Source organism: Lissotriton helveticus, chromosome 10 (genome assembly GCF_964261635.1).
Source record: "Lissotriton helveticus chromosome 10, aLisHel1.1, whole genome shotgun sequence".
NCBI classification, from domain to species: Eukaryota; Metazoa; Chordata; class Amphibia; order Caudata; family Salamandridae; genus Lissotriton; species Lissotriton helveticus.
Genome location: NC_136071.1, coordinates 1,039,714,251 through 1,039,742,143, shown reverse-complemented (window position 1 = coordinate 1,039,742,143; position 27,893 = coordinate 1,039,714,251).

Below are 27,893 nucleotides of genomic sequence, written 5' to 3'. Positions count from 1 at the left end.
TCAAATTGCTATAACTCGTGCACCTCAAAACACAGTGTTGTCAACTCGGTAGCCACACTATATTAACTATAACTCACCCCTTTGCGATGCACTGCTTATACCCTTTCATGTTACATCACTTATACTATGTGAAATCATAGCTTTCATAACAACATCCATGACATCTGAAATGAGATCATTTGTGAGAACACTGTGCATGGTAGAGTTGCAGAATACATGGAAAAAAATTAAAATAAACTGTAATACACTATATCAGTGAAATACAGTGTAGTAAGGTGTATTTTTAATTTGTTTACATATTTAAAAAGTATTTGTTTTGGGGAGTACCGATGTACTTTCTTGGGGGCACCATGGTACTCTGTTAATTCTTTTTAAATATATAGAAGCATAAAAATAATTTCCCATACCTATTACCACTTCAGTAAAGTGGTAAAAAATATAAACCTAATTCTGTCTAAGGCCGTAACTCAAAACACAGGCTAAAGTCTGAAAAAAATACCTTAGCTGCCTTTTACTTTGTAAAGGCAGCCATTAGCTACTCATGTAGTGCCTTACCATCTGCAAGTTCAGTGTAATTATTATGACAGTATACGATGGCCTGATGTATCGCAAAGGTTTAGAGCCCTCTAACTTTAAAAACACTTACCCTACTTACCTCTACTACTAAAAAGGACCAGCTACACACCTTAAACTATATACCTGACAAATGTATTTCAAATTTGACTGCCCATTTTCCTGCTACGCCCACGTACAAAGTCTAAGGAAAATGCTTTGTGGAAAATGTGTTTTGGGACCCCTCCTTTTTTCTGTGTACTCCCTTAATGAATCTTGGAGAAGGTTTGCATCATTCGCCAACGTAGAAAAGGTCATAGGTCTGCAGAGTTTTGTGGCGATTCATTAAATGGCAGCAAAGTTATTGGAGAGAAAAAATCCAAGGAATTTCTATCTCTTGGAATCCTAACTGAAACTGCAGAGTGGCTATGGCCAAGCTGTATTATATATGTGCACACAAGCACACCTGCACATGCACACACTCGTTCCAAATGCCCTTTGGCCGGCTCAACCAGTTATATTTGTGGCCCAGAGTGTGGCCACCTTAAAATCTCTTCTAGAAACACCACTGGTCTCAAATTGCCCCACTTATCATAATACTCTGTAGCTGACAGCAGATCTTCTAGACAGACATGCTCATAGCTTTATTGCTGGACTTTATAGAGTCCACTAAGCTTTAATGTCACAATACTGATCCTATATGTCTTTTTTTTAATGTACTATCCAGTAACCATTGTATCCGTACACTTGTGGGCATGGTCACGGAGGGATATGAGGTGGAAATGGTCCAACTATTTGGTGTACTATTTATGTCAGTAACTCAAAAGTGTTTTGTTGGTTGACATACTTTATTTTGTTTTGAGGACAGCAAACAATTACGTCACAGCACAGACTTTTCTTCCATGGCTTAGCTATTAATAGTGTGGCATGTAAAGAGGCACACATGCACTAGATATATTTAAGACTTCAGATAAAGGTGGCCTAACTGTCCGTGTCCCTTTGTCCTGAGACCATGTATAGGTCTTTACAATTGTATTACGCAATGTGTTGGTCAATAGTGTTTGCACATTTGCCTAGATCTTTCTGAGAATAAATATTTCCTTTTAAGTAATTATTTACTCAATTTCACTGGGGTGAAACTGAGAGTGGCTGCCTTTCACAGAAGGTGCCGGAACAGTCCAAGGCTGTTTATTCTACAGCTCTTGTAAAATAGGTATGTATCATTATTTGAACCATTTATTGACTGTTGCTGGACTGCAGGAGCTCACCTTTCCTTTGTTTCACTGTCTTTACTAGGTCATCCGCTCAAGATGTCGTGCAGAACGGAAAATTAATACAAGGACTGATTTAATATGACAACTTGATGTCTCTCAGAGAATGGTAGTGGTAGAATGGTGGGTGTGTTCAGAAGACTGCACAGTCATTTACAGTCTCGACAAGGAACATTGGCCAGAGGAATCTGGCCATGGAACCCCTCATTGCTCTCTCTTCCGTTCCCATTTGATATTCTCTTGTCTTTCTTCTCTGTCCCGCTACGCTATTCCCCATCCTTACTGGGGTTCTCTTTGTAGGACCCATCCATAATATGCACTCCACTGTTTGCCTCAGGTATTCATACATCTAACTCCTCTTAAGGGCCCTCTCTCCTTGATTCTTCTAAAGGTAACCCCTCTTGTCTATCACTACAGTTTATGATCCATTCTTAGCAGGCTCCCTTGCAAACTTTGCGGGTACTTTCAGCCTCAAACACCTTTCACTCCTTCCAGGTTCTTTCCATTCCCCTCTGGTACTATTATCCACATATATTGCTCTCTATCAATTACTCTTCTCAATTACCTTAGACTTGAACTCTCAAGTACCCTCTGTTCTCCATAGTATCTTTTCTCAGGCATCCTTTGTTCCGCTTCAGCTAATATATTTTGACCTATGTCTATTTGTATATATATATATATATATATCTATATATATATTCACTGAAAAAACCATAGGTTATAGACCATATATAGTTAGGAATTAGCATTTAAAAAACCTTATTTTACCCACACAAAACCATTGAAATTCCATATATAGTTAGTTGCACTAACTATATATCGCGCACCCGCAATCCACTGCTGATCATGTCACATATTACATCATTCATGACATGGTCAGTGACATCACTGATGACATCACTGATGACATCTAAAATGACATCACTGATGACAACATCCAGTGACTGTATGTTTCTGTAAAGTTAAAATATGTCTTACATATTGAAGAATGAGTGGATGTAGAAGTGTCTGGATGAAGGATTTAGTAGGTGCGTGACTGACTGTATGAGTGAGTGATTAAATGTGTCTCACTGAATGCATGGGTTAGTGACTAAACTGTCTTAATTTGTGCATCATTATGTCTGTTGTTCTGTAAACTGCTGCATGTGTTGATCATTAGCTATACGAGAGGCTATATGTGTTATTAATTGGTTGCCCAAGTATTTATATGGGAGATTGAGTTTGTGTGGGGGTGGCTGGAAGGTGTGTGACTCTATGCATAGATGTGTGAGCAGTTTATTCACTAGGTGTATGAGTTCAAGAGTGCATGTGGAAACAGCTACATAGGCAGTTGACTGTGTGCATGAGTGAATGGATATCTCAATGCTACATGTCATAGTAAGTACATATGTAAAACACAGTACATGTGAGAGTTGGCATATATAAATAACTGTGCATGAGAGCCACTGAATGAGTGAGTGGTTGTATCGATCATTGTGAACTTGTATCAGGGATTGTATAAGAGAGTAAATATGTGTTAGTATATGTTTCAATAAGTAAGGTGTGTTTAACTGTATAGTTGAAGAAATGGAGGTGAGATTGTTTCTTTGCATGACTGACTGGGTGTGTGAGTAACTCCATGGATGAGTGGCAGTGTGTGAGTGTCTGTATACACTGAGTGTATCTAAGGTTATATTAGAGTCTGAAGAGGTTTATCGTATTAGCACAAGAATGATGTCATTTGAGATGTCATCAGTGATGTCACTGACCATGTCATGAATGATGTAATATGTGACATGATCAGCAGTGGATTGCGGGTGCGCGATATATAGTTAGTGCAACTAACTATATATGGAATTTCAATGGTTTTGTGTGAGTAAAATAAGGTTTTTTAAATGCTAATTCCTAACTATATATGGTCTATAACCTATGGTTTTTTCAGTGAATTTTCAAGGTTTTGTAAATGCTAATTCCTAACTATATATGGTCTATAACCTATGGTTTTTTCAGTGAATTTCAATGGTTTTTTAATAGCAAATATCATAAGCTGTCGAATGTCAAGTACGTGGTAAGTGAAAACATTTTCGCGTTTATGCACACTGATCTGCTTTGAATGGTGCCCCCCCCCCCTCATTTCTATTAGGAGTACTCTCTCTTTGCAGATAGTGAAAGGTAGTTAACGCAGGCCTTTGCCCCCGTTGTCATCCGTCGTGCCTGCTTCTCTCTCCATTTGATTGATTGTTATCCAAGTATTTACTGTTTTAGAATTAGTTCTCTTTGGTTCATTCTCTATTTACAAACAAACACAGAGTCGCAATACTCTGTTTAGTCTTTGCAGATAACGAAAAATCGTGTAAAAAAAAAGAAAAGGAATCGAGCAAAATCAGTAGGCCACTAATGGGATCTCTTTTTGACCTCGCTAAAATAGAAACATTAGGAACAACCCCTCATGACAAATACAAAACTAGTGAGATGAACTGAACTCCACACAATGATGGCTGCAAAACAGCTCGGCTCCGCCACCCACCCCGCCCAAAATAACGATAAAGAACGGCTGCCATGATTGGTTGCGGAATGACCACGACGGAGCTACAAAATGGTGCTGCTCTCATGCTAACCCCAGCTTCAGTCTGAAACATCCAGAAACACTGTAGACTACCAATTCGATCAGTTCCGGTAGCGCCCCAATGTAACCCGGTAGAGAAGAACTAGCCCTCCCCTCTTTGACTGATGGTTCTTGTTGCCTGTCCCTTCTGTTGTCATTTAACAGAACTATTTAGCCTGCTGAAAGGGGTTGTGTTCCGACCGCTGGTTGGTGGAGACATTTTGACTATATTCTGTACCTGCGTTGTCGCGTAATGCGTCATATGACGCGCCGCGTTAGCGCATCCGGAAGTCATCCGGGGCGCGCAGCGCGTAACGTAAGCATAACAAGTCATGTGACTTGTTAATAAAACTTTTCATTGGTTCATTTTACTTTTCTTATTGTAATGATGAAAGGCTTGGTCATATGACCTAAAAATTACGCTTTTCATTACTTCCGAACATTATTTTTTCTTAAATATATGTTATAATGTTCCAGGCTAATGTACTTTCCCGGAAATTTTACAACTGTCCTGCAAGTAAAATATATTCTTTTTTCGAGAAAAAGAGCGTTTCTTCGTCCCATGACGGAGCCGTTGAGCAAAAGAGGGTCGACCTGCTGTCTTAGTCGCCGATACGCCTGAATATGAGATTCTTATCGATCACTTTATGTTGCAGGAATAGAAAACACAACAGCCCTTGACCATTTATCTTTACTGCGTTCCTTCGTATTATACCTTTTACCCTTCATGTAATTGGTCTGCTTTATTTCACTTGCCTTTTAATGATTCTAAAACAGTCACTATTATTAAAAACTTTACCAATGTATATACTACTACCATGTTTTCTTTTAAAAACCTTTAATGTGAAAATTTAATTATACAAATACTTGCCTATAACCACGTGGGCCTGCCACAGAGCAAACTGTAATCGTATATGATGAATAGACATTTACACTGTAGAGGAACGTAACGGGCGGGCCATTAGGTTGCAAGAACTAAGGTGTCTAACAGTTACGGAATCGGTGGACGTACATTTTATAATTAAAATACGACAGGGCCAGTTACAATAAAATTATCTAGATATACATTTGCGGGCAAGTACCATGGGTGACGTTAATTCGAACTTTCAACAGTACAGTAATCAATAACACATCAGAACTTAATATCAATAGGGATGTCGAAATATTCAATCAATTCTCGTCCCCGCCCGCCATGTGCTTCAAAACTGCATACGTATCTCGTGATTTCAAGGTTCTGCAACCAGTACACAACAAGGAGTTACGAGTCCCATTTATTCCGGCGCCATTTTGGGCGAGGACGGGCAGGTCCAGGATATAGTCAAAATGTCTCTACCAACCATCGACTATGATGATGTTCATATGCTGTATTTATTAGAGTAACACTCATCTGTCCACATGAAATTAATTTGCCACAATCTAAACATGTCATTTTAATCTTTCCAAAGTTCTTCTAAATATTTGGGACCGTTTCCCTTGCCTCTGAAGCTCTCAGTGCCACTTCTTTGATGAATGTACTAGCAGGTCAGGGGTTCTCCTCCAAATCTCTCTTTTATGCAGCACTATAATTAATTGGTGCCACCTCTCCATATGACGATGCATGTTATAGTTACCACAACTATATTTTTTTTCGGTTCCTCTGGAGAGTTCATCGTGGCAGATGAAGCGTGGAACGTACCGGGCATTTACCTTTTTTTGCATGTACAGGAAAGGAAAAAAAAATCGAGCGTCCGAGTTCTAAGGTGTCCCAGGGCCATTTTAGTGGACCAGGCCCAAATCCAAAGAACAGGCCGCCATTTTGAGAGTCCTCTTGCAGCCGCCTGTCGCTGTAGCATCAAGAGCAGCCAAAACTCAGCTGAATGGCAACTGAAATGGTAAAGGGGCGCCCCACTACAGCAGACGAGCCTCCACCTAGGAAGGCCCATTCACGCCGGCTCCCCCCCCCCTTCGGGCACCCCACGCCGTTATTCGGAGCAGTATTGTAGGATGGCCACACCAGTGCGGCAACTTGCTAGACATCACCTCGGTGGTAACCGAATCTCAACGCCTTGTGGTGTCTTCTATTCAGAAAACATTGTTATGCTGCCTTCGACCTATTCTCCGCAAGTGCGCACACAACTCAACTGCATAGCTTGCTAGACACCACCTCGGTGCCATCCGGATCTTGGAATGTCAGCACCTTTTGGTGTCTTCTCTTCAGAAAATATTGTTGCGCTGCCTTTGGCCCCATTCGCACATCAGTCCGCTACTGACGCCATCTCACAGGCTAATGGGGCGCCCCACGCCGACTTTCAGCATTGTAGAATGACCACACCAGTACAGCAACTTGCTAGACATCACCTCGGTGCCATCCGGATCTCGGCGCCCCACTGCAGATGAAGTGCCTCTCAACTATGAAACCACCACGGTGACATCCGGATCTTGGCGCGTTGTGCTGCCTTCGGCCTATTCGCACATCGGTCCGCTACTGACGCCATCTCACAGGCTAATGGGGCGACCCACGCCGAGTTTCAGCATTGTAGGATGACCACACCAGTACAGCAACTTGCTAGACATCACCTCGGTGCCATCCGAATCTTGGCATCTCAACGCCTAGTGGTATCTTCCATACAAAAAATATTGTTACGCTGCCTTTGGCCCCATTCGCACATCAGTCCGCAACTTAGACATCACCTCGGTGCCATCCGGATCTCGGCGCCCCACTGCAGATGAAGTGCCTCTCAACTATGAAACCACCACGGTGACATCCGGATCTTGGCGCGTTGTGCTGCCTTCGGCCTATTCGCACATCGGTCCGCTACTGACGCCATCTTACAGGCTAATGGGGCACCCCACGCCGACTTTCAGCATTGTAGAATGACCACACCAGTACAGCAACTTGCTAGACATCACCTCGGTGCCATCCGGATCTCGGCGCCCCACTGCAGATGAAGTGCCTCTCAACTATGAAACCACCACGGTGACATCCGGATCTTGGCGCGTTGTGCTGCCTTCGGCCTATTCGCACATCGGTCCGCTACTGACGCCATCTCACAGGCTAATGGGGCGACCCACGCCGAGTTTCAGCATTGTAGGATGACCACACCAGTACAGCAACTTGCTAGACATCACCTCGGTGCCATCCGAATCTTGGCATCTCAACGCCTAGTGGTATCTTCCATACAAAAAATATTGTTACGCTGCCATTGGCCCCATTCGCACATCAGTCCGCAACTTAGACATCACCTCGGTGCCATCCGGATCTTGGCATCTCAGCGCCTTGTGGTGTCTTCTACTCCGAAAATATTGTAGAAAATATTGTTGCGCTGCCTTTGGCCCCATTCGCACATCAGTCCGCTACTGACACCATCTCACAGGCCAACAGGGCGCCCCACGCCGACTTTTACCATTGTAGGATGGCCACACCAGTGCCACAACTTGCTTGACACCACCTCGGTGCCATCCGGATCTTGGCATCTCAGCGCCTTGTGGTGTCAGTCAGAAAATATTGTTGCGCTGCCTTTGGCCCCATTCGCACATCGGTCCGCTACTGACGCCATCTCACAGGCCAACGGGGCGCCCCACGCCGACTTTCAACATTGTAGGATGGCCACACCAGTGCGGCAACTTACTAGACACCACCTCGGTGCCATCCGGATCTTGGCGCGTTGTGCTGCCTTCGGCCTATTCGCACATCGGTCCGCTACTGACGCAAACTCACAGGCCAACGGGGCGCCCCACGCCGACTTTCAGCATTGTAGGATGGCCACACCAGTGCTGCAACTTGCTGGACACCACCTCGGTGCCATCCGGATCTTGACGCGTTGTATTGCCTTCGGCCTATTCGCACATCGGTCCGCTACTGACGCCGCCTGACGTGCCAACGTATTTTCTCCGCATTTTATACCCTATGCCGCATAACAGGTCATGTGACTTGTTTATAAAACTTTTCATTGGTTCATTTTACTTTTGGTTTCCTAATGATGGAAGGCTTGATCATATGACCTAAAAACAACACTTTTCATTGGATGAAAACTTTTCCCCAAACGATGAAAGCCCCACCTTGTTTCTGGATGTTTCAGACTAAACTGGCGTCAGCATGAGAGCACCACCATCTCGTAGCTCCGTCGTGGTCATTCCGCGAGCAATCATGGCAGCCGCTCCCCACCAGAAGCCTGCAGGAGTCGGGGCCCCCAAAACTTTTGATGAATTCTCAAGGCGGACGGGACGCTTTCGAGAATGGGGTCCAAGACCTAGCAGACAAGCGTCCGATTTCCAAGGTGTCCCAGGGCCATTTCAGTGCACCAGGCCCAAAAAGGAAAGAGCCTGCCGCCATTTTGAGAGTCCTGTGGCAGCCGCCTATCGCTGCACCGCAAGAGTGGGCGCAACTCAGCTGAATTGCGGCTTTTGACACAGTGGACCAAAAACAGACGGAATGGCAACTGAAACGGTAAAGGGGCGCCCCACTACAACAGATGAGATTCCACCTGGAGAGGCCCGTTCACGCCGCCTCCCCCAAGGGCGCCCCACGCCGTTATTCGGAGCAGCATTGTAGGATACCAAAACCAGTGCGGCAACTTACTGGACATCACCTTGGTGCCATCGTTCTGCTGCCTTGGAACTATTCGCACAACAGTTTGCTACTGATGACCCACCCCCCGCGACGCCCCACGCCGTTATTTGCTGGGTGGCAACTTACTAGACATCACTTTCGTGTCATCTAGATTTTGGCGCGTTCTGCTGCCTTGGAACTATTCGCACAACAGTTTGCTACTGATGACCCACCCCCCGCGACGCCCCACGCCGGAAATCTGGACGTTGTGCTGCGTTGGGACTATTCGCACAGCCGACCGCTACTTCGTTGTTTTTCCCTAAAAATGTTTATATGTTATTACTATTTTTGTTTTCTTGTATATATTTATAAATTATTAAAGTTTTATAATCTTACTACTTTGTCGGAGTGCTATATATTTTTAATGTGACACATAATTGTAAAAACTTTGATGTACAAAGAGTCATCCCTGGAATCTTCCGCTTCACGCTCGGTCCCCTCCCCAATCACAATACAGGATGGTTTTCAGATAATAGCAACGCTTCTGCTGTGACGGATCTCATCGAGTGTGGACCTTGATCTACTATAACTCCTTTGAAGAGGGGTGATTCTTTACAGCTGTGGCCATAAACTACATCTGCAGGGCTAGCTGATAGCCTAGGACCGGCCTGGACAATGGGACACAGAGGAAAAGGAGTGTCAGAGGGTGCGGTAGTGAATAGGGCGAAAGGGAGGTGTCGGGCGGGCACAGGGTGTGATTCTCAGGGAAGAGCAGCGCAGATGGGGGAGGTTTATTACCCATGCATAAGACAGAGAGCGGGGGTGACCACTGCCTGGGTGAGATGCTTGCGAGGGTGGGGAGCCATGCTAAGGATCGACAGCGTGCACAGAGTGGGTCTGGTCAAGGCATCTAAAATGGCTGCCGTGCACGACAAAAGTGTGGCATTTGAAAAAAGACAAGATGGCGCAGACAATGTTTTTCAACACTTCCTGATTTCCTTCGAATCGAACGTTAACAGACGTTGGGGCATATTACCAAAGTTAAACGATATTTATCCCTAACGATGCATTGCAAAGATTTTTTTACCGTCAGAAATTATCGCAGATAAACCTTGCTATTATCAAGGTTTATCGCAAATACGATAAAAAACGACCGCAATGCATTAATATCGCTGAAAACTCCGCGATATTCATGCATTACCGAGCTAATGCTCTTAGCCATGTTATCCACCTCCCATTGGATAACATGGCTAAGAACTGCTCAGGGCAGCTGTTACTTTTTGGAGATATTCGCGCTTATCTCGAATATTTCCAAAAGTTGATAATAGGAGATAGCGATGTTAGCGACTGTTTCCAGTCGCTAACATCTTGGCATGCCCACTTTGCATGTCATTAGTGATAAACATCACTCACATGCAAAGTGGGGCCCAAGATGGTCGCTATCTCCTACTAGCCGTCGCTAACTGGTGTTAGCAACAGCTAGGTAATACAGATATAATTTTATCTCCGCGAAGCGGAGCGCTGTTACAGATATATATCTTGTTTTTGAACGTTAATTTCTCAAAATGCACTGAAGCACATATATTGAGACCTAGCAAAGGCACATCGGGCTACCAGTCCCTAATATTTTACCAAGTTTCGTGCAAATCCATTCAGCCGTTCGATTATTATTATTATTTTTTTTTTTTGCCCCGCGGGGCCCTTTTAAAACCTCCACATCAAACTTAGGAGGTCAGCGAGGATCTACTATGCCCCCTTATGGTCATTTGCCCCTTCGCTTTGGCCTCCTCTTGTCTCTCGATCCTACCGAGAGACAAGATGGCGGCCGCTACGTACTGTTTGGAATGTTTACAGACACCGGAGAGCCAATCAGCTTCGCTTCGCAAAGCTCCGTAACGCGAAAAGTACGCGAAGCGGTGCGCTGTTACAGATATATATCTTTTTTTGAACGTTAATTTCTCAAAATCCACTGAAGCACATATATTGAGACCTAGCAAAGGCACATCGGGCTACCAGTCCCTACAATTTTGCCAAGTTTCGTGCAAATCCATTCAGTCGTTCGATTATTATTATTATTTTTTTTTTTGCCCCGCGGGGCACTTTTAAAACCTCCACATCAAACCTACGGGGTCAGCGAGGATCTACTATTCCCCCTTATGGTCATTTGCCCCTTCGCTTTGGCCTCCTCTTGTCTCTCGATCCTACCGAGAGACAAGATGGCGGCCGCTACAGACTGTTTGGAATGTTGACAGACGCCGGAGAACCAATCAGCTTCGCTTCACAAAGCTCCGTTGTGCGAAAAATACGCGTCCTGGAGCGCTGCCCGGTCCGCTGTTACAGATATATATCTTTTTTTAAACGTTAATTTCTCAAAATCCACTGTAGCACATATATTGAGACCTACAAAAGGCACATCGGGCTACCAGTCCCTACAATTTTGCCAAGTTTCATGCAAATCCATTCAGCCGTTCGGGCTAAAAGGGAGGCCAACCGCCCTATGGAAAACTCAATGTTAAAAACACGTTTTGGGACCCCCCTTTTTTCTCAGCCCCCCCTTGACGAACACCCCCCAAATTTTCAAGGGCTGCTCAGAAACAAAATGTTCCATTTTCCTGAAAATTTCAGCCAATTCCGTCCACAAACGCCAAAGTTATTAGACATAGAATTTTCAAAAATCCCATAGAGAAAAAATCCTAACTATATATACCTACTGGGGTTGTATGGCTTTACAACGCGTGCTTTTACACCGCGTGCCGTTACAACGCGTTTTTTTCAACGCAAGTCGTTACCACGACTTGCGTTGGAGGGGTGCAGACTTAGGAATTTTTTTCATTTACTATTCTAACACCAGCCTACGTACAGTAGGGAAGGTGTTGGATAGTAAATAAAAAAATTCCTTGTCCTGCAGCGCCCTCCAGCGCAAGTCGTGGTAACGACTTGCGTTGAAAAAACCGCGTTGTAACGGCACGCGGTGTAACAGCAGCGTCGTAAAGGCTGTTCCCCCCTACTGGCGACCGCCAGTAGGTAATATATATATATATATATATAATATAATATGTAATATATATATTACCTACTGGCGGTCGCCAGTAGGTAATATATATATATATATATATAATATAATATGTAATATATATATTACCTACTGGATTTGCACGAAACTTGGCAAAATTGTAGGGACTGGTAGCCCGATGTGCCTTTGCTAGGTCTCAATATATGTGCTCCAGTGGATTTTGAGAAATTAACGTTCAAAAAAAGATATATATCTATAACAGCGGACCGGGCAGCGCTCCAGTTCGCGTACTTTTCGCGTTACGGAGCTTTGTGAAGCGAAGCTGATTGGTTCTCCGGCGTCTGTAAACATTCCAAACAGTCCGTAGCGGCCGCCATCTTGTCTCTCGGTAGGATCGAGAGACAAGAGGAGGCAAAAGCGAAGGGGCAAATGAACATAAGGGGGCATAGTAGATCCTCCCTGACCCCATAGGTTTGATGTGGAGGCTTTAAAAGGGCTCCGCGGGGCAAAAAAAAAAAAAAAAAAATCGTTTTTTGGGTGGGGTGCGCCCGGTTAGCGTAACGGGAAGCGGACTGGGGAGCGTACTACAAGGAAAGAAGAATGATTGACTTTTAACTTATTGTATGTTTATAGACTTTTTTTTAACTTTTTTTTCTGCTGAGTGACGTCTCGGCCTATCTCCACGGGATGCAGACCCTACCATCTCGGCGTTTAAGCCCAGGGGGACCGGTAGTGTGGGAGAGATAACGGGGCATATTATCAAGGGGGTTTATCTCCGCTTTTTTGGCTTTAAAAGCCAAGAAAGCGGAGATAAAATTATCTCCGTATTACCTAGCTGTCGCTAACACCAGTTAGTGACCGCTAGTAGGAGATAGCGACCATCTTGGGCCCCACTTTGCATGTCAGTGATATTTATCACTAATGGCATGCAAAGTGGGCATGCCAAGATGTTAGCGACTGGAAAAAGTCGCTAACATCGCTATCTCCTATTACCAACTTTTGGAGATATTCGCGCTAAGCGCGAATATCTCCAAAAAGTAACACCTGCCCTGAGCAGTTCTTAGCCATGTTATCCAATGGGAGGTGGATAACATGGCTAAGAGCATTAGCTCGGTAATGCATGAATATCGCTGACTTTTCAGCGATATTCATGCATTGCGGCCGTTTTTTATCGCATTTGCGATAAACCTTGATAATAGCAAGGTTTATCTGCGATAATTTCTGACGATGCTTAGCGGTAAAAAATTCGTTGCTAAGCATCGTTAGCGATAAATATCGCTTAACTTTGGTAATATGCCCCAACGTCTGTTAACGTTCGATTCGAAGGAAATCAGGAAGTGTTGAAAAACATTGTCTGCGCCATCTTGCCGTTTTTCAAATGCCACACTTTTGTCGTGCACGGCAGCCATTTTAGATGCCTTGACCAGACCCACTCTCTGCACGCTGTCGATCCGTAGCATGGCTCCCCACCCTCGCAAGCATCTCCCCCAGGCACTGGTCACCCCCGCTCTCTGTCTTATGCATGGGCAATAAACCTCCCCCCATCTGTGCTGCTCTTCCCTGAGAATCACACTCTGTGCCCGCCCGACACCTCCCTTTCGCCCTATTCACTACCGCACCCTCTGACACTCCTCTTCAGTTAGGATTTTTTCTCTATGGGATTTTTGAAAATTCTATGTCTAATAACTTTGGCGTTTGTGGACGGAATTGGCTGAAATTTTCAGGAAAATGGAACATTTTGTTTCTGAGCAGCCCCTGTAAATTTGGGGGGGGTTTCGTCAAGGGGGGGCCGAGAAAAAAGGGGGGTCCCAAAACGTGTTTTTAACATTGAGTTTTCCGTAGGGCGGTTGGCCTCACTTTTAGCCCGAACGGCTGAATGGATTTGCACGAAACTTGGCAAAATTGTAGGGACTGGTAGCCCGATGTGCCTTTGCTAGGTCTCAATATATGTGCTCCAGTGGATTTTGAGAAATTAATGTTCAAAAAAAGATATATATCTGTAACAGCGGACCGGGCAGCGCTCCAGTTTGCGTACTTTTCGCGTTACGGAGCTTTGTGAAGCGAAGCTGATTGGTTCTCCGGCGTCTGTAAACATTCCAAACAGTCCGTAGCGGCCGCCATCTTGTCTCTCGGTAGGATCGAGAGACAAGAGGAGGCCAAAGCGAAGGGGCAAATGACCATAAGGGGGCATAGTAGATAATTTCTGACGATGCTTAGCGGCAAAAATTCGTTGCTAAGCATCGTTAGCGATAAATATCGCTTAACTTTGGTAATATGCCCCAACGTCTGTTAACGTTCGATTCGAAGGAAATCAGGAAGTGTTGAAAAACATTGTCTGCACCATCTTGCCTTTTTTCAAATGCCACACTTTTGTCGTGCACGGCAGCCATTTTAGATGCCTTGACCAGACCCACTCTCTGCACGCTGTCGATCCGTAGCATGGCTCCCCACCCTCGCAAGCATCTCTCCCAGGCACTGGTCACCCCCGCTCTCTGTCTTATGCATGGGCAATAAACCTCCCCCCATCTGCGCTGCTCTTCCCTGAGAATCACACTCTGTGCCCGCCCGACACCTCCCTTTCGCCCTATTCACTACCGCACCCTCTGACACTCCTCTTCCTCTGTGTCCGATTGTCCAGGCCGGTCCCAGGCTATCAGCTAGCCCTGCAGATGTAGTTTATGGCCCCAGCTGTAAAGAATCACCCCTCTTCAAAGGAGTTATAGTAGATCAAGGCCCACACCCGATGAGATCCGTCACACCACACGCGTTCCTACTATCTGAAAACCATCCTGTATTGTGATTGGGGAGGGGACCGAGCCTGAAGCGGAAGATTCCAGGGATGACTCTTTGTACATCAAAGTTTTTACAATTATGTGTCACATTAAAAATATATAGCACTCCAACAAAGTAGTAGGAATATAAAACTTTAATAACTTATAAATATATACAACAAAACAAAACAGTAAAAACATTTAAAAAATTTTAGGGAAAAAGAAGGAACAATGGTCAGTAGCGGTCGGTTGTGCGAATAGTCCCAAGGCAGCACAACGTCCAGATTTCTGGACGGCACCCAGGTGATGTTGCCTGGGTGCCGCACTGATTTGGGTATCCGGCGTGGGGCGTCCCGGGGGGTGGGTCGTCAGTAGCGGTCTGTTGTGCGAATAGTTCCAAGGCAGCAGAATGTGCTGAAATGTGGATGGCACCAAGGTGATGTCCAGTAAGTTGCCGCCCTCCGAATAACGGCGTGGGGCGCCCCGGGGGGGGGGGGAGGCAGTCCAAAGTTCCGTTAAAAGGGCAAAGGAAAGGATCGGTGGTTTGAACCATCAGTCAAAAAGGGGAGGGGGTGCAACAATTTTTCCTACCGGGTCACACTGTGCTTTCACCGGAACTGATCCGAACTGTGGTCTGCAGAATTCTAGTCATTCAAACTGAGGCTGGCGCCAGCATGGGAGCGCCGACGTCCCGCGGCTACAGTTTCGTCACTCCACGGGCGATCATGGCAGTCATTCCCCATCGGGGGTGTCTGCGGGGGTCGGGGACTCCCACGGCTCCTCTAGAATCTTCAAGGTCGTGGAGGACTACGGTGGTGGAGTCAACCAGTGACCGGGCCATTTCTTTATGCTGGGCCCGCTCTTGCCAGGTCGACCGCCATTTTGAGAGTTCGGTAGCTACCGGCGATCGCGGGGTCAAATGAGCGGACGGGCTCCACCCTGCCGGGCGAGACGTTGCAGCATCGCCACAGTAGAAGAACCCTTTTCCGGGCGCCTGGAGCGCTGAGGGTGCAGCTGGGAAGCCTCCACCTGGGGAGGCGGGAGAGGCCTGTTCGCACCGTCTCTCCCTCCCAGTGCACCCCACGGCGTCTCGCTTGACATTTGTTATGGCCGGACCAGGCGATGAGGACGAGGGGGGGGGGTCGGAGGCATGTGCAAGACATCCCCCTCAGTGTTGTCGCAGCCATTATAAAAGAAAGAAGAAATGTCCCGTCCGTCTTTGGGCCGGACCTCCGGTGGATGGCGGCCGGACGCCCTTTGCTCTGGCCCCATGAACGGGTTCCTTGGCTCATCCGGTGGGGCAGGCCTTGGCGTGTGGTGCCTCTCCTGGGCCTTTCGTGCAGTGGCCTCTCCACTCCCAGCCCCTCCATGGATGCTGGCCCAGACTGGGAGAGAGAGGGTCTAACCTGCAATTCTCCAGGGTTACCGCCACCGCGGCCGGATCCCGTCGGCCTCGGCCTCTGGTTGATGGTGGCCGGACTGGGAGAGGGGAGGGTCGAGGACACAGACATTCCCCCCTTGCAACTCTCCAGGGTTGTCGTAGCAATCCCCCTGGCCGGGTCCCATTGGCCTCGGCCTTTCCTCCGGCTACACCCTACGTGATGATCTTCTGCCGACGGTTGGCAGCAGGACCCGCCTTATATGTGTTGCTTCCGGCTGGGCGTAGCCGCAAACCTGTTACACTTTGGAAGTTTCCAGAATGGGGCGGATGTCTGCTGACTTGTATCTTTCCCAGTTTGCCGTTATTTGGCCGTGGCAGGCGGTGGGACAGACACGTTTTGGGGCAGTGAGGGGCGATGAAGCCTCGTTGCCTTGTGGCCGTTGCAATGTCACACTTGGTTTCTCTTACTGTTTTCAGGTTTCTTATTACGGGCTTACTTCTAACGTTTCTTGTTTCTAGGACAATAATAGGTTTTATCATTACGTATTGTTATCGTTTCTTTGTTTGGTATTTAATAAAAAGTTCATCAGTGGCCTACTGATTTTCGTTTTCCTATTCCTTTCTTTCCAGGTTGTTTCATGCTAAAGTTTCTGTTAACAGGATACAGTGATCACTTCGTTATTATTGCATATGTCCTTTTCACTAGGGGTGCTCTCTGGTCGGGCCAGATGACCTATCTCTAGTAAATGGTCCGGGTGAAACAGGTGCATCAATCAGTGGGGAGTAGATAGGCATGACAGATTACAACGGGGGAGAAAGGTCCGCATTACCTACCCTTTCACTACTTGCAAAGATTTTCCTACGTTTATTTGCAAACAGGGAATACCTCCAAAAAGAACCAATTCCCAAACAGTCAATGTTCGGGCCAACAATCAATCAATGAGGAACGAAATAGGCACGACGTGTTAAAGGTTTGCGTTACCTACCCTTCACTATCTGCAAAGGGAGAGAGAATATTCCTATTCTTCCCCGTTTGCAGGCAGAGAAGATCCTTAAGAGAACCAACTTCGAACAATTCAATGCTCGATTCAAACAATCAACAAGGGGTACTGTGAACACAAATGAACGCCGCTTATGTACATACACATTGCTATTTTCAACAGGTTGTTCCTAATGTTTCTATTTTAGCGAGGTCAAAAAGAGATCCCATTAGTGGCCTACTGATTTTGCTCGATTCCTTTTGTTTTTTTACACGATTTTTCGCTATCTGCAAAGACTAAACAGAGTATTGCGACTCTGTGCTTGTTTGTAAATAGAGAATGAACCAAAGAGAACCAATTCTAAAACAGTAAATGCTTGGATAACAATCAATCAAATGGAGAGAGAAGCAGGCACAACGGATTACAACGGGGGCAAAGGCCTGCGTTAACTACCCTTCACTATCTGCAAAGAGAGAGTACTCCTAATAGAAATGAGGGGGGGGGCAGCATTGAAAGCAGATCAGTGTGCATAAACACGAAAATGTTTTTTCTTACCACGTACTTGACAATCGACAGCTTATGATATTTGCTATTAAAAAACCATTGAAATTCACTGAAAAAACCATAGGTTATAGACCATATATAGTTAGGATTTAGCATTTACAAAACCTTGAAAATTCACTGAAAAAACCATAGGTTATAGACCATATATAGTTAGGAATTAGCATTTAAAAAACCTTATTTTACTCACACAAAACCATTGAAATTCCATATATAGTTAGTTGTACTAACTATATATCGCGCACCCGCAATCCACTGCTGATCATGTCACATATTACATCATTCATGACATGGTCAGTGACATCACTGATGACATCACTGATGATATCTCAAATGACATCACTGATGACATCACTGATGACATCTCAAATGACATCACTGATGACATCACTGATGACATCTCAAATGACATCACTGATGACATCACTGACGACATCTCATTTGACATTACTGATCACATCACTGATGACATCATTCATGTGATAATACGATGAACCTCTTCAGACTCTAATATAACCTTAGATACACTCAGTGTAAACACAGATTCACAGATTGTCATTCATCCATGAAGTTACACACACACACCTAGTCAGTCATGCAAACAATCAATCACACCTCCATTTTCCCAACTATACAGTTATACTCACCTTACTTATTCAAACATATACTAAAACATATTTACTCTCTTATACAATCCTGGATACAAGTTCACAATGATGCATACAGCCACTCACACATTCACTGGCTCTTATGCACAGTTATTTATATATGTCAAGTCTCACATGTACTGTGTTTTACATATGTACTTACTTTGACATGTAGCACTGAGATATCCATTCACTCACCAATACACTGATGCACACAGTCAACCGCCCATACAGCTGTTTCCACATGCACTTTTGAACCCATACATCTAGTGAATCAACTGCTCACACATCTATGCACAGAGTCATACACCTCCCAGCCACCCACACATACACTCAGTCTCCCATACAAATACTTGGGCAACCAATCAATAACCCATATAGTTACTCGTATAGCTACTGAACAACACATGCAGCAGTTTTCAGAACAACAGACATAATGATGCACAAATTAAGACAGTTTAGTCACTAACCCATGCACTCAGTGAGACACATTTAATCACTCACTCATACAGTCAGTCATGCACCTACTAAATCCTTCATCCAGACACTTATACATCCACTCAAGACATATTTTAACTTTACAGAAAAATACAGTCACTGGATGTTGTCATCAGTGATGTCATCAGTGATGTCATTTGAGATGTCATCAGTGATGTCATCAGTGACGTCATTTGAGATGTCATCAGTGATGTCATCAGTGATGTCACTGACCATGTCATGAATGATGTAATATGTGACATGATCAGCAGTGGATTGCGGGTGCGCGATATATAGTTAGTACAACTAACTATATATGGAATTTCAATGGTTTTGTGTGAGTAAAATAAGGTTTTTTAAATGCTAATTCCTAACTATATATGGTCTATAACCTATGGCTTTTTCAGTGAATTTTCAAGGTTTTGTAAATGCTAATTCTTAACTATATATGGTCTATAACCTATGGTTTTTTCAGTGAATATATATATATATAGGTATATATATATATATATATATATTACCTACTGGCAGTCGCCAGTAGGTAGTTATAGTTAGGACCTAGTTTCCATAGGAAATCTGCAACATTCTATTGGGAATAACTTTGGCCCTGGTGGACGATTGTTTGCGAATTTCTCAAAGAAGATGGCTAGGTCCGCTGCGCTCATTCTGTGAAAGTTTTGGGGGGATTGGTGAAGTGGGGGCTGAGATAAAAGGGGGGTCCCAAAACGTGTTTTTCCCATGTTATTTTCCATAGGACGTTTAGACACGGCTACAGCTCGAACGGCTGAATGGATTTATAAGAAATTTGGTACAAAGGTAGAGTGTGGGTCGCAGATCACGCTTTTGTTTAAATGGTGTAAATCCGTTCAGTAGTTGCTGAGAAAATAAAAGTTGAAATCAGTTATATATCTGTAAGCGAGCACGGGTGCGCACACCTATGCGGGTGTGCGCGAGCGGCATTGTGATTTGCTGTTTAACGTCTGTCAACATTCGATTCGGAGGAAATCAGGAAGTGTTGTCTGCCATTTTGTTAGTGCGAGTGAATATATAATACAGAACAAAGGGTTAGTACATGGAAAGGGGAGAAGGTAGAGATTGTCTGGCTGGGTAGGTTTTCTAAGGGGGTACAGTATGGACCCTGAACGCGAAAATACTATTTTTTTTTGGGAGAAAACATTTGCGGGGTGCATGCATTCGGTCGCGCACCCCTATTTACAAGACTGTGAAAAACTATAGTGGTGAGAATGGAAAGGGATCAGGGTGGAGAGTGTTTGATTTCGTAGGTTTCTTGAGGGGTTTATTAAGGATGACGAAAGTGTAAAAGTAGCTTTTTTTCCGCAAATAAGTTACGAGGTGCGCGCACTCGGTCGCGCACGGCGATCAAAAAACATAAGGAAAGATGGAGATAAATTACAAGTTTGAGTGTTTAGAGTTTTTGCTGAACTTATAAGTAAGTTCCGATGCAGAGTCTCATGTTACAGAGGAAAATTCTATTTCCCTCATCCGTGAAATGAACACCATCTCTCCGATAGATGCCTTCCATGTTGAAACGTAGGTTGTTGTTGTATATAGAACCCATGTTATATTCTCTGAGGAAAGCAGAAACAGATTTATTTACATGTTTCCTTGCTTTCTCAATCTGTGGACAACGTTCATTGGACCAATTCCATTTTTGTCTTTGGCATATATTTGAATACACCAAGACAGTTCGAGGAAAAAGTGACATCAATTGACAAAAGGTGTCTTTTAGAAGCATTTCTAGACCTACACCTGTTAATGTGCCTAGATCATTCCCACCACAGTGCACAATTATCAGGTTAGGTTCAGGGAGATGCGTAAAAGTTTTCACCAATGGTATCAATTGGTGACATCTTAATCCTCTTTGGCCAATCCACGTAATCGGCACATTTGGTAAATCAAGGTTAGAAATTCGTCTGTTTGCAGCATATTTTTCACTCCAGTGAATATAACTGTGTCCTACAAGCCAAACCTTCATTTTCAAGGTAGATGCAGTAGTACTGCGATGGGTTGTTGAAGTGGAATGGCAAGTAGATGGTGAAAGTCACGATAAAAAAAGTGTGTGAGGTTTGGTGTTAAAGAAAAACTGAACATGATTGGTAATTGATATACTTCAAGATTGAAGACTACGCTGTATGTTATAGTTTTATTATAAACAAATCTTCTATTGGTCGTGGAAAAAAAAGAAATGTAAAGCAAGAGTGGATAGGCAGGTGTGTTTGGAGGGAAATTATCCTTTTTGCTTGGATTTAGAACGTTGAGATATGAACTTTTGACCTGTGCCTTCAGCCAGGTGCAGATTGAGCTGTTACCATGGTAACAGCCAGGGAAGGCAGAGGGTGAAGGGTGACCGTTATGTGACTTTGAAAATATTGAAAGGATAACCAACTGAAATGTTAATTTGAATATGAAATTGTGCTGGAACAAATATGATTGGTTGAAGAGACATATATGAGTGTGTATTGACAGAAAATCTATGCCATTATTCTTTGGTTGCAGTGATAGAAGTATTATTGAGAGCTCGACTATCGTTGTACAACTATAATTGTTCTACATCTGATAAAGCATTGGTAAAGGTGAGTGTATAACTGTTTGTTTTATGATGTACCGTTAAATGTGGTTTGATCAATATATTTGATTATGTGAGTTACTGTGTGTAAGGAAGCACATTTTTGACTTTGATACAGTTTGATATGTTTTCAACTAATGTTCTTTTTTATTACATCAATGTTTTGGAACATTGTTTCTTTGTAATTATTAGTTTAAAATTACGATTAATTAATGTGATTAAGGATAGTGGAGTTCAGTCATGTTTTGAAGTTATGAGCTACTGTTAGGTCTATGAATTAAATGTTACTTAGAGACGGATCTGCAACGAAATTTGGGGGGGGGAGGAGGATAAAAAATGATTTTTTGTAGGGGGACATGAACGTGTAATCAGTAGGTAGAGTAAAGGTGGAGGGGCTCTTAGAATGGGTAAAACAAGTGCGAGGTCTAATTAATATTGAAATGGTTCTTTATAGAGATGTGAAATGTTCAGGTGCGGCTCTGTGTGTATCTGGGATGTGTGTTATCTTGGGCTTCCACAGCAGACGTGAGAGGGGGGGAGGGGCTGAAGTTCTGTGAAGTTAATGGGGGTTGTGGGCCATTTCTTCACTTTCTTTCAAGTCTGAATTATAGTTTTGAATGTATTTGTGGAAAACTGAATAAACAGAAAATAAAATGTAATGAAATAGACAGAAGTTACTAAACGTTTGGGAGCGTTTGCACATAATTTGTAAAGTTGGTTACAGATAAAAAAAAAAGGAATTGGTAGAGTACAGATAATGCAGGTAGAGAGAAAAATAGTTGATTAAATGTGATATAAGGTTAAACATCACTTCATTTACAGTTAGTTTACAGCATACGAAGCAGTAACAAGCTTGTTGTATGGTATTGTGAAAGGAAATGAAAAACGCGCCAAAAGGGAGAATTTGGCTCGAGGTGCATGTATGTTATGTGCAGGGACATTCGAAAATCAGTACTCAGAACAACTATTGTATTGATATAATTTTTTGAAAGGTTTCAGTACACAATGTCTCATACAGGTTGATAAGCAAGGGTAATATCAGGGTAATCATAAACTTTTTAGTTATGAATCAAAAATCTTTCAATAGGCATAAATTAAAAGCAGCACATGTGTGTGAGGCGGAAATAAAGAGTAGAAAGGGAGAATGGTGATAAACTATATAAAATCATATAAAAAGTCATTGTAACTTTACACATTTCTCAGGGCACATTTAATCATATTTTACGCAGCCTTGGTTCGAGAATATTTTAAATCAGATAAGATAACATAAGGTAGTGATTTGTTGAAATTAGAGCATCATGAAATGTTTTGAACAAAATGGAGGAGGTGTGGGAAAAAAATTAACTCCACATAACTTAAAAAATTCACACCAGTAGGAAATTACAATGTCCAATGTTAGTAAAGCCAATAGGTCAGTTTATATAAAATATAATAATAACAAAAAATAAGAAAAATTAGGATGGGAAAAAACAGTCAAGATGTCAATGGTTTGCAGAACAGCTATTCTTCCATTGAATAGGCAAAGTAAGTGGCAACTGCTTCTAAAAGAAAGTCATTGTTATCATCCGAAAACAAGTCAGCCATCCAATTGAGAAAAGGAAATGAACATACATGGTCATTAATCACCGGAGCCTCTAGTAGCATCAGAGGAGAACTCGGTGAATTTTCAATGTAGCTGTGTGCCAAGAAATCTTGCGCCGCTGCGAAAATATTCCAATGACCCAGAACTCCATGTATCGCTGCAAAGGCCATAATCCCTCCGTCGGAACAAAGCTGTTCATGATTAAGTAACGGATTCATGAGATGATTGTAATTCACTTAAGGAGGTACTGAGTTGCAGAGACATAAGTCCAGGGCCCACATGAAATCACAGCTCAGGCAATGAAATACAGGCTGCACACAGGTGAAATAGGTAAATCAAAACGATAATCCATATGATGCACTCAAAGTCGCGAGTGGCAGAATGCCATACTCGTCAAGCATTCTGTGGCGAAATAGTTCTAAGTGTTCCAGGTCATTTCCAAAGGCGGGACGGACTTCCATTTTGTAATAACGAAAATAGGAATACAAAGGTTGCAGCTGCTGGTAATAGATGAGGATGTCCAGAAACATAGATCAGACAGTATGGAGTGAGAGTAGTAGAATGCCTTTAAATGATTTGGTGCAAAAAAAGCACCAAACCATTGGTTAGTAGTTGTAAAAAAAATAGTGCAGCTAGAAGGTGGAGGAGCCTTAAAGATTATGAGAGTCACGTTAGAAAATTGTAAAGGAAGGTCACTATTTAATAAGATATGCAGTTTTCTGTGACTGTTAGCTAAGTGACTGAGATATGTTTGTGAACAGATGCTCGGGTAGCTTGATTTTGGGACAATAAGGCTGTTGTTCAAGTCTTGGGATGGAACTTTGAGTTCAAGGCCGTATTTCGCGGCCAGATGCAAACATGAAGGTTCCCATGCGTGGGTGGGTGAAGTTCATTTTTACAGAGAAACATTTGCAGAGTGACTATTTCAGATTAAAGTTTGTCGTTTATTAAAAAGTCATAGTAATTAACATTGCTTGAAAATAAATAATTACTGCTGAGTTTTATGGTAAAATTAGGCATAATATGAGATACCGGTGTATCATTGAAGACACATGCAACATTACAGCGCTTCATGTTAAACAAGTTATGCAATTGGTAGTGCCTGGATGTGAACGATTATGTGCGGCATTGATATTTTTGACACTGTGGGCCTCATTTATGAAAATTTTGCACCATAGATGCGTTACTTTTTCCTATGTTAAAAGTGACACACCGGCGGCGCAAGGGCTTCATAAATAAGGCTCTGTGTACTTATGACTAGTGGAGAAGTGACGCAATGAAATGATGTTAGGTGAGTGTAGTGTAGTTACGGAACGGAAAACTTTTAAAGAGAGTTACATTTAGTATGGAATAGTTTTTATTTTTTTCACAAACTAACGTATGAGAATATTGTTACAGTGTAAGCGGAACTGTTACTTAAAGTTTGATAAAGATTAGTGAAATAAGTAAATTATGGTGTATTTAATATGTACAGCTAATAATCTGTGAGAGAAAAGGTAATAGTGCACAGTCTTGTAAATAGGGGTGCGCGATCCAATGCGCGCATCACGTAATTTTTTACGGAGAAAAAAAAAATGTCATTCACGTTCAGGGTCTATACTGGACTTCCTGAGAAAACGTACTGGGTTACATAATCTGTACCTTTTGTCCTTTTTATGTTCTAACCTTTTGATCAGTACAATATATTCACTCGCAGTTAAAAAATGGCGGCCAATAATTTCTGATTTGCACTGATTCTAATGTTAACAGATGTTAAACAGCAAATGAGAATTCTATAAACTGTATATTTTTCTAATTTTAAATAATAGGCAAAATAAGTAAACTTAAAGATCTGAAACGATCTTCAAGTGTTGTCTGCATTTCCAGCATTAAATTTTACTTATAAAGCATGTGAATCACAGTCTTGTAAATAGGGTTGCGCGATCGAGTGCGCGCACCCCGTAACTTTTTTCAGAAAAAAATAATGTTGTTCTGGCGTTCAGGGTCTATAGTGCACTCCCTGAGAAAACGTACTCGCTTAGATAATCTATACCTTTTTCTATTTCCATGTTCTCACCGTTTGTTCGGTAGAATATATGGAGTCGTATTAACAAAATGGCGGCAACACTTCCTTATTTCCTCCGAATGGAATGTTGAGAGACGTTCAGCAGCTATTTATAATAAATGGTATAAAACACGGCTACAATGCATGCACATTGTTAAGTTAGCGATATTCAGCGATCCAATGCGCGCACCACGTAACTGTTTACGTTGAAAAAAAAGTTTCATTCGCGTTCAGGGTCTATGCTGGACTTCCTGAGAAAACGTACTGGGTTACATAATCTGTAACTTTTGTCCTTTTCATGTTCTAACCCTTTGATCAGTACAATATATTCACTCGCAGTTACAAAATGGCGGCCAATACTTTCTGATTTGCACTGATTCTAATGTTAACAGATGTTTAACAGCAAATGAGAATTCTATAAACTGTATATTTTTGTAATTTTAAATAATAGGCAAAATAAGTAAACTTAAAGATCTGAAACGATCTTCAAGTGTCGTCTGTATTTCCAGCATTAAATTTTACTTATAAAGCATGTGAATCACAGTCTTGTAAATAGGGTTGCGCGATCGAGTGCGCGCACCCCGTAACTTTTTTTAGAAAAAAAAAATGTTGTTCTGGCGTTCAGGGTCTATAGTGCACTCCCTGAGAAAACGTACTCGCTTAGATAATCTGTGCCTTTTTCTCTTTCCAAGTAGTTACCGTTTGTTCGGTAGAATATATGCAGTCGTATTAACAAAATGGCGGCAACACTTCCTTATTTCCTCCGAATGGAATGTTGAGAGACGTTCAGCAGCTAATTATAATAAATGGTATAAAAAACTGCTGCAATGCATGCATATTGTTAAAAAGTTAGCGATATTCATGCTATACCGAGCTAATGCTCTTAGCTATGTTATCTAGGTTCCATTGGATAACATGACTAAAAACTGTTCAGGGCAGATGTTAAGTTTTGGAGATATTCACGCTTAGCGCAAATATCTTCAAAATTGGTAATAGGCGATAGTGATGTTAGTGACTGTTTCCAGTTGCTATCATCTTACAACGCTCACTTTAGGATATCATTAGTGATAATTATTACTGACATGCAAAGTGGCGCACTAGATGGTTGCTATCTGCTACTAGGTGTCGCTAACTGGTGTTAGCGACAGCTACGTAATAGGGAAATAATTTTATCTTCGCTTTGTTGGCACTTGAAGGCAAAAAAGTGGAGATAAACTCCCTTGATAATATGCCCAATTTGGGGGAATTCAGAAAGTGTTGAGCGCCATTATGTTAAAAAACTCCCTGCACATAATGTATATGTATTTACTTAAAAAATATAGAACGTAAGGTTGTGTAGTAGTGCATATCAAAAATATTGCATGTAGTATCCTGGTAATGTATGGTAGATTATATTGTATATAATGATTGATTTAAAAAAAAATGGTAGGGGGAAAAATTTGATAAATAAATGTGGTTCACAAAGACATCTTGGGTCTCATTTATGAAGGTCTTGCGCCGCTGGTGCGTTACTTTTAACATGGGAAAAAGTGACGCACTGGTGGCGGAAGGATTTCATAAATAAGGCCCCTTAAACTTAGGCTTTACGATAAATATTGGATAGAAAATTAGGGAATGTATATGGTAGGCATGATATTTGGTAAAATGGGTGTATGTTGTGTAATACATATGTGTGTATTATGATAACTAAAATTCAGTTCTGTTTTTTTTTAAAGAGTGTTTGGTGCTGAAAAGCAACAACCAGAGGTTGAACGTGAGAGTATAGAACCAGAAAATCCTTTTTTACAGGTGAGTTGATAAATTTAAAATGATAACTTATTTGGAAAAGATTATCATAATATGCATGTTTATTTAAAAAATATTAACACTGCTTCTCTTATACATGAGGGTTTTAATTTGTACTTTCAACATGTCTGAACATGCTTGTAGTACATATGTATTTTCAAATACGGTTTTATTGTTAATTGTTACAATCTTTTGATGGGCCGGGTTCATGTGTTATTTTGTATACAGTTTGGGTTCATCTATTCTTTGACTGTAAGAGTTTGCTGTTTACCTTGGTTAATTTGTGCTAAGTCATCATTATCTTTCAACTTTATGCTGTATCATTGGTGTACAGTAATTTTTGAGAAATTATAGAGGTATATTATGACATGGCTGTTGGCGTGATGGACATTTCGGATGCTTTTCTGTGACAGTACTATGTATTTGCATTCTATTATATGCATTTGCACAGGTGTATTATGATGAGGTCAGTCGGACGCCATCGAGGGAGTAACGGTAGGGCAGGGAGTGAGGGAGGGGGAGGTGTAGGGTAGAGAGATCTAAAATATGGTATATAGATAAATGTAGGAAAGTATATATTTTAATTAATAAAACATTTTTTACAGTGTATATAGCATCGCATTTTGGAATGTAGTGCACACTGTAAAATTCATTTAAATAATTAAATTATGTATTTACTACAAATTATCTGTATACTGCTTTTTAGGTCCCTCCAGCAAAGATCTTCCCTCCTTGTCTCCCTGTCGCACCATAATTGCCTCCACGAGTTGCGGCTCATTGTAATTTTATATGACTATGATGAAATGTTTTACATTAGATGAAATTTACATGATGAGTATGCTGTTAAAGGTAAAAGCAACTGCCTCTGTGGGAAGTAGCAATCGGTTTAGTGAATGTTTAATTGGTATGTTGTGAGTTATTACTTCAGTTTGCATACAGTTTGAATCACAGTTTATAGTGGTGAAGTTAGAAAATAGATCTCTACGATAAAATTAGAAAGTGTATAAATAGTTCTACAGCACGAAATGCAGAAAGCAAATTTCACAGTGAAATGTGTTTTTATAGCACAATTTTAATTTAAAAAATTAAATAGGAAACTGTTAATGTCTAGGATGAAAGTATCTGTTTTT